Source organism: Bison bison, unplaced genomic scaffold (genome assembly GCF_000754665.1).
Source record: "Bison bison bison isolate TAMUID 2011002044 unplaced genomic scaffold, Bison_UMD1.0 scf7180017864295, whole genome shotgun sequence".
Classification (NCBI taxonomy): domain Eukaryota; kingdom Metazoa; phylum Chordata; class Mammalia; order Artiodactyla; family Bovidae; genus Bison; species Bison bison.
In genome coordinates, this window is record NW_011494867.1 from 5,595,573 (window position 1) to 5,603,679 (window position 8,107).

Here is an 8,107-nt window from a genome sequence, read left to right on the forward strand (position 1 = left end):
GGAAGACGTGTTTCTAGGAATAAGGAAGACAATCAACAGGCAGATATTTGAAGCTGCTCAGACCTTGCAGAGCGTCAGCCCACACTGTGCTGTACTGGCCCCAAAGCCTCTGACGTCATTCACAGCCGGGGATCAGGTGAGCACAAACAGCTCCAAGGCATAGCTTGTCTTGCTATGCTTGTCTTTCTGAAACCTGGGGAGGTTTCAGAAAGTGAGGTTTCATGCCGGGTGGTGGTGGAGACCCTTTACGAGGTGCTCAGTCTGTGTCAGGCACTGCTTGTTGTGCCCAAAACCCCTTTTCTCGCTTTAAAGTCTCTCAACAAACCACTGAGGCAGGGCCATTAGCATCCCTGCCTCACGGATGGAAACTGAAGCCTGTCCCTTGCCCAGGGTCCTTAGGACAAAAAGCCAGCGAGGCCCGCTCTGCTGCTGGCCCCTTCGCTCTGTGGCTTCCCTACAGCCTGGTAATGGCCTCTCTCACTCTGCACGCCAGACTTTGCTCCCAACAGTGATGGCTGGGGAACCCACCCGTCTACCTCTCCACTTATCCAGGCCCCCCACGGGCCTTGTGAGCTCTCTGAGCACACTGACTGATGGCTGTGAAACAGGAAAAAAGGTCTAGAGCTGATTCCAGCCTCATCTAACTTGATTTTTCTTAGCCCATCTGTAAAATGGGACACTCACAAAACCTTCCTCTTCACATTACTATGGGATTAAATAAGTTATTACATATCAAGCAGGGCTTCCCTTGTGGCTCAGCTGGTAAAGAATCTGCCTACAAGGCAGGAGACCTGGGTTTGATCCTTGGGTCGGGAAGATCCCCTGGAGAAGGGATAGGCTACCTACTCCAGTATTCTGGCCTGGAGAATTCCATGGACTGTATGGTCCATGGGGTCAAAAGAGCCAGACACGACTGAGTGACTTTCACTTTCACTACATATCAAGTAAGTACATAACAAATAGAGTTAAGTGTTTGAATGTGATCAGGAAGATAAATATCTGAGGAGGTAGGAAAAGCTGAAAAGTCCTTTGCAGGTTTAAGGGAGCAGTCTATGAATTAACGTACAGATCTGAAAGTTGGACCCTAAAGAAGGCTGAGTGCTGAAGAATTGATGCTTTAGAACTGTGGGGCTGGAGAAGACTCTTGAGAGTCCCTTGGACAGCCAGGAGATCAAACCAGTCCATCCTAAAGGAAATCAAACCTGAATATTCATTGGAAGGATTGATGCTGAAGCTACAATACTTTGGCCACCTGATGCGAGGAGCTGACTCGTTGGAAAAGATCCTGATGCTCTTTGAAGATTGAGGGCAGGAGAAGAGGGTAACAGAGGACGAGATGATTGGATGGCATCACCGACTCAACGGAGATGAGTTTGAGCAACCTCCAGGAGATAGTGAAGGACAGGGAAGCCTGGAGTGCTTCAGTCCATGGGGTCACGAAGAACCTGACATGACTAAGCAACTGAACAACAACAAAGTCGCCTCCGTAAACAGATTTCAGCAGCTTCCCCGTCACAGCATAGTTACTCTATATTTCAAGACTCATGATTTTTTTTTTTTTTTTTTAATGTCCGTCCTCTGCTCTTTAAATCTTTTGACTGCATTAAGACCTTGATCTGTTGCCTCTCCTGCCCTGGGGTCAAGGGAAGCAGAAACCCCAGGACCCAGGAACGGTCCTGCCTGCCAAGCACAAAGATTAACAGGAAATGTGGGTCCATTTTCTCTCCAGCTCTAGGTATTGTTTTCCCCTGAAGTTCAAGGCTACCGAGACGGTCCAGTTGGCCCTCCTCTGTTTTCCTGAGCTTGCAATTTGGCTGCTCTGCTGCATGCAGGCTCCTCTGCCTGACAGCTTTTCTTGTTGGGAAAAGCAGAAGCCCTGTGCCAGAGAGCTTTGCTCAGGCCTCCCTGTCTCCAGTCACAGCCGTGAGCGACAGATGCTGTCCTGCCCGCTGCCTGGCCCTGCCCTCTGTTCCTGACAGAGGGTTCTGCTTTCACCGGCCGCTTCCTGTTCCCAACCAGTCACTTCTCCGGGATGATATCCGTGGGGGCATGCGGTCTCGATCAAGTCAAAGTTCATGTCCTGAGGTCCTGCCTCTGTAGTTGAGCTCAGTGCTATGGGTAGTGAAGAGGATCCAAATAAGGCAACATGGAAAACATGTACATTGGAGGTTTTTTCCGAGGCAATGCTGCTCGACAGCCAGGACGCAGCGTCGCGTTTCCTACCCAGAGAAAAAGCAATGATATGGCAGGTCTTCCATGGGAAGAACTGATGGCATGGGCGTTTGCTGAATGCCTACTGTGCACAGGGCATGATGGAGGCGGGTGGGACTCAGAGATGAACAGGGCACTTCTCAAGGCTTGGAGGGTGTCGCAATCCCCTAAGAAAGTTCAGACTATCGATCGGGAAGAGGAAACTCAAGTCAACGGCACTAGAGAGCTGTGCAGAGTTCAGAGTTTCAGCTTTCCGTCTGTACATGGAGAAAGTAACGGGACCTGCTGCATAGAGAGTTTGTGAAAGTCAAACGCAATGGAACGTACAAGTCCTTGGAAGAGCGCTGGGCTGATGGTGAGCACCCCATAAACATCATTGCCATCGCTTGTATTTTCATCATGGTGAAGTATTTCCAGCATTTTGAAGAGCCAGAGTTGAGTCCGATAGCAATACGGACCTAGCGTCTTTGGTGTGTCTTGGGGCCAATGCACATTCCCCGTCCTCTGGTTTCCTTCCACAAACAGTTTTCTGCTGAGCAGTGGGACCTACACCTGGGCTACACCCCAGGGTCCCCTGGGGAGTCCCCTCTGGTTAAAGCCAAACAAACCTCCTGGGTAGGTTTTAAAACCTTTGTAAGTGAGTCTCATGCACAGCTGAGGTCAGGCTCTGCTATACAATCTGGGGTCCGGTCGTGATAAAACCGCAGGACTCCCTGTTCACAATGATTAAGAATATTCACGTCAAGGACAGCACAGCACACACCCAGGGCCAGGGGTCCCTGCAAGGGGACTGTTGGATGAAGCCAGCTAGGGCGGAGCCTGGGAACCTGTGTTCCTGGATCATTCTAGCCTCTCTCTGCCCGTGGAGCCTTTTGTCCTGGGAGAAGGGAGAGGGGCTTGTCTGGTTGGTGAATTTGAGGAAATGAGCTACCATGCTGGGCCCGGTGGTTACCTGGTCTCATCTGGGGACGCAGGCTCTGCAGACCGCCCCCCTTGCCGGGACCACCGGAGGAGGAGAAGAGCCAAGTATGTCCTTTGGAGGCGGGCTCCAGCTGGGGAGGGTCAGAGGCGGGTAATTCCTGGCTGTGGCACCAGGGCTTCCAGTGATCAGCCCCCCACCACGGTGGGCAGGCAAGTGGGGTGCAGATAACCCAGAGACACCAGCGCACAAAGACCCAGGGAAGGATGATCTGGTCGTGGGCAAGAGCACTCAGGCCAGGACCTGCTGCAGGTGCGGGGAGGGGCGCGGCGTGGGGGCTGAACTCTGGCGAAGGCAGGGCAGGGGCGTGTCAGCCAAGTTGTCCGCAAACCTGGCAAGCCCCTGCTGGCTTTGGAGGGCTTCGAGGGGACCCTCAGAGGGTTCCGGGCAGGGGAACAGATATTGCAGAAGCAGATCATCACACAGCAGGATCCTGCTCCTGTCTGGGTACCGAGAGAGGCCCCAGGGCCCGGTCTGAAGGTGGATGCGGGGCGGGGGGCACCATGGCGTGGCAGCGGAGCCCTGGAGCGCCCTGCCCGCCAGCCCTGGAGCGGCGGCCCCTCTGCCCAGGGTGCTTACGGGCGTCCCGGCCGGGGGCCTGCAGGTCTGCAGCCCCAGCACTGTGTCTGTCATTCTCTACGCTTCCCTGAACACCCCTGGGGGGAAACTAACTTGAGAATTAAGAACAAATATTTGACTTTTTCTCCCTCCCCTCCAGGTCATTTTACACAGTCCTGTTTAGACTGGATGCTGGTTAATGGGCGACCTTTGCCCCCTGGCTAAAAGCTGTGACCAGGAAACCCACCTCCCCGTTAATGAGGGTTTTGTTCGGGACCCAGGGAGCGCCCGAGCACACAGCTTCTGCTCTGCAAACGCATTGTCCCCCTGGCTTAGAGAAAGAAAACGGAAAAGAAAAACAAACAAAGAGAACGACAAAACCTTCCACTGGTGAATTAAAACAGCAAACTCCAGGCCCTAAGCGGGTTTCAGCCTCTATTAAGACAACAAAAGGTCCTACGTGCCAGGCCCGGGCACAAAGACTGGGGGGAAGCTGATGGGGAGGGTGGTTCAAGGAAGAGAGGAAAACCAGGCAATTAACTTTTTTTTTTAAGTTATCTCCAGTGCCTCTGCTACGCCCAACAAGCCGTGATGCGCACGCATTTCAGACTTAAAGGAAGGGTTCCCCGTCAGACCAGGGGGCCCACACAGACACGCCAGCCTCTTGCTGCCTTGACCCTGATCCTTCTCAGGTAGTGAATGCTTCCTTTTGGCTCTCAGTGGATGCCCGCACCTTCGCATTGCATGGTCCAAGTTATTTCTTCCTCATCGTCTCTCTCCTTTGTTGATGCTGAGTACAACTTCAAAAAGGCTCTATCCTCCTGTTTTATGCTAAACCACTCTGGCCCAGAGCTATTTCTTTCCACCCCCACCCTGCAAATTTTAGTCCCTTAGAAGCAGGGCTGTCTGTCCCACCATCCACTGGACTTGACTCACCCATCTTAGGACAGCTAAGTGACCAGCAGTTGCTGAGGGCAGGGGGCCTGCCTGACATGTCCCCCACCCTCCCCTAGCATGCAGGACCTTGCGTGGCATGACAGACACGCTCCAGAAACGTGTGGTCATGGGCGACCTGAATATTAATACACGCAGGTTACTGTGTGTATCATACTAAGCGCAAGGGCTCATGACGGTTCTTCAGCCAGATTGGACTAAAAGGCTAAAAACGGCCAACATGTATTGACTGTTGACTATCTGTACATTAACGAGTTAACTCTTAAAAAGCCGCATCCTCGGGCTTCCTGGTGGCCTAATGGTTTAAGAATCCACCTGCCATCAGGAGACACGGGTTTGACGCCTGGTCAGGGAAGACCCCTGACCAGATGCCTCGGGCAGCCAAGCCCCAGGAGCCACAAGTCCTGAGTCCATGTGCCCCAGAGCCCAGGAGCTGCAGGCAGAGAAGCCACTGTAGGGGAGGCCCGCACTCACAAGCACTGTGGCCCCCACTTGCCGCAAATGGAGAGGCCCTCAAACAGCCACGGATACCCAGCAAGGCCAAAAGCAAATAAACGTTTTAAAAATTAAAGACATTCCTTGAAAAAAAAAAAATCTCATCCTCATCTCAAGATTATCCTAGGATTTCAATGAATCCCTAAAAAAAGAAAATTCCTTTTTTTTTACAGGAGCAATGTCTGAGGTTTCTTTCTGTTTAAGAGATCCTTTCAGAACTCTCTTGAGTTTTATGTCAATAAAAAACTTGACTTCAACAGCAGGGTCTGCCGCAAGCTTTGATAAAAATCCAAATGCTTGTATTTGGGTTGGTTTTGGGGCAACAGGAGCCGGAGGAACTCAGTCACAAGGCAGGTCCCCAAGCCAAAAACAAAACAAAACAAAAAGCTGAGGCTGGACTACAGGAGAAGTGAGTCCTCAGGAGGGTCCTCAGGAGGGTCCTCAGGGTCCTCAGGAGGATGGGTCCCATAGGTGCCTGCTGTGACAGGACCCTGTTTCCCCATCTCTGCGGGGCAACCACCATTCCCGAGGAGGATGGAGACATGAAGCACGCCAGGGTTTGCATGCCCGCCGGTCCACAGACCCACCAGATGCCGGGGAAGCGACTTCTCCCCGCCCGGACTTCATCTTGTCCCCTGCAGGACGGGCGCACCACAGCAGTGTCCACGGGCGCCGGCTTTCAGGGTGACAGGGAACCCTCAACGGAGCTCGACTGCCTGTTATGAGATGGAAGGAAAAAGTCTCTTCCCATTTGAGAGTATGAACGTGATGAGGCTGGTGGAGGACGAGGAGGGTGTCCCCTGCCGGCCTCCTGGGGAGGGCCAGAGGACTGAGGCTCCATCACAGCATTTCAGACCTTCACGTAGTCACTGTGGGTAGATTTCACCTTTACACGTATGTATTTACACACTCAATATATATGCACTGTATTGTATATTATGTATGAGTGTGTATACACATGCTCACAGGTAACACATTCTATTATGCATCTTATGATATGTATGTGTATGCACACATATGAACCACATATAAGAAAATGCATATAGTTTTACACACACACCTACCAGCCATTACTGAACACTTAACGATGTTCTGCGTAAGGAGCGCTGTTACGGCTTTTATACACGTGATCACATTTCAGCTCCGCAATGATGCTGTCACATGGAAGCTGCACTGCTCTCCCTATGTTGTGGATGAGGAAACTGGCTCAGAGAAGCGAGGTCACGTCCACTCCCTCTCACAGCCTTGTAGGGGCAGAGCTGAGGACCGAGCTGTGGTTTGTCCATTGCCAAAGTTCCTGACTTGAGCCACCAAGGTTCCCTGCCTCTTACAGAACAGATGAGGCTCAGAGCAGATAGGAGGGGGCCGGACTGCTGGGGCGGGAGGTCCATCTCCCACTCACGTCTGTCACATGCTCACGGGGCATGCCCTCCAGCACCTGAATGCCGCAAGGATGATGCTAAGCAGGGGCTGTGGTCCAGCCTCTGATACCCACGAGAGGCCGTGGTGGGACCACTAGAGGGGCCTGGGCAGCTGGGCAGTCAGAGACCCAAAGATACTGGATCACATGCTGGCTGACTTGAAATCAAGCCATTAACTTTATAATTTCAAGTGAGAAATGGCCTCTTGGACGGCCTCCCTCTTAGAGAAAGCTTTCAATTAACCCACCGACCACTGGCTACTGAGAAAAGTGGCTGGTGTGAAAACGACTTCTCTCTTCTGTCACTGCATATTAAGACCTCGCGCCAGAATCAGATCCACTAATACGGTCATCGCCTCCATCACATCGAGTGTTCTCAGATCAAGCTGCCTGCTCCCGGCAGTGCTACAGCCCCGCGTCTTCCCCACCACCTCCCTTGATAAAATTCCCCAAGCTTGTGATCTCTCGCAGAAAGTTTGGTAATGAACATGGCTTCTCTGTGTTCTGCTGTAAACAGCAGAAATCCCCCTGCAGGCGCTCTCCTGGACCTTTTATCCATACTCAGGAAAAAGAAGTGATTGATTTTGAAGTTCGGTGTTGGCATCTGCTGTTATTCAAAACCAGGACCTTGGCGGCAGCCATCCACCGTGCTTTTCAGCCCTGCCACCCGTGTGCGGCAAATGAAGACAAGCTGTTGTCAGATGAGAAATGCAAAACAGTCAATCTGTTTGTCTGTTTAATGTAACTGGGAACATAAGCTGCTCAAAGTGGCACCATTCGGTACTGTCAGATGGGAGACACTCTCCAGCAAACAAAAACCTAATGACCCGTTTTACTCGGCGCTCTGGAGTTGCTCCTAATGGTACTTTCCATATGCACTTGAACATGCTTTTATCTGAAACTGCAAATGGTACGATTTTCCATCCAACACAAGCGTGTAATCTGTGTATGTCGGGGGTGGGGTGGAGGGGAGCGAGGCGGGTGGGTGGCACCCCTCCATCCCACCCCCCACCCAACCGGCGCCATGGAGGAAGGCTGATGCGCTAAGACATCTTAGAGCAGGAAGCATATTGCAGCAGCATCTGACTCTCATCTTCCCTTTACACCTGTCATTGTACTGTATTAAAGGGAAAAAATCAAGTCATTAACCATGATAGATATGTTTTTAATAAGTAAGTGTTGTGCCTCGCCGGGCGGATAAATAGCGGGGTTGCAGATAGCTTCAGAGCCTGGTGTGGGATTGCGGTGGGGAGTTGCAGGCTCTGCCTGAATTTCCCGAGGGTGTGTCATTTGGGGAGCACTGGGGCTCTCAACATGACCCAGGCTGCGACTCCTCCATGGTGCTCCCCGCTGGGGCTGGACTCTCACTCGCCTCTTCCTTTTTGTTTTCTCTTCCTTTTCTCACTTTTTGTTTCTTGGAACTTTTAATGCCTGGAGAAACGGGTCTGCTCCAAAGGCTGCTATCCACACCCATGTCTTTAAAAATGTGT

The 8,107-nt window shown here is 52.0% G+C and overlaps 1 long non-coding RNA gene across 1 annotated transcript in view; it reads left to right on the plus strand.

Annotated features, from left to right (window-relative positions):
• LOC104996505 overlaps positions 1-7,610 on the plus strand; it is a 52,518-nt gene extending 44,908 nt beyond the window's left edge. Inside the window, exon 4 of the long non-coding RNA XR_826206.1 lies at positions 3,909-7,610. This is a non-coding gene — a long non-coding RNA (uncharacterized LOC104996505). The remainder of the gene's footprint in view (positions 1-3,908) is intronic.
• The last annotated feature ends 497 nt before the right edge of the window (positions 7,611-8,107 follow it).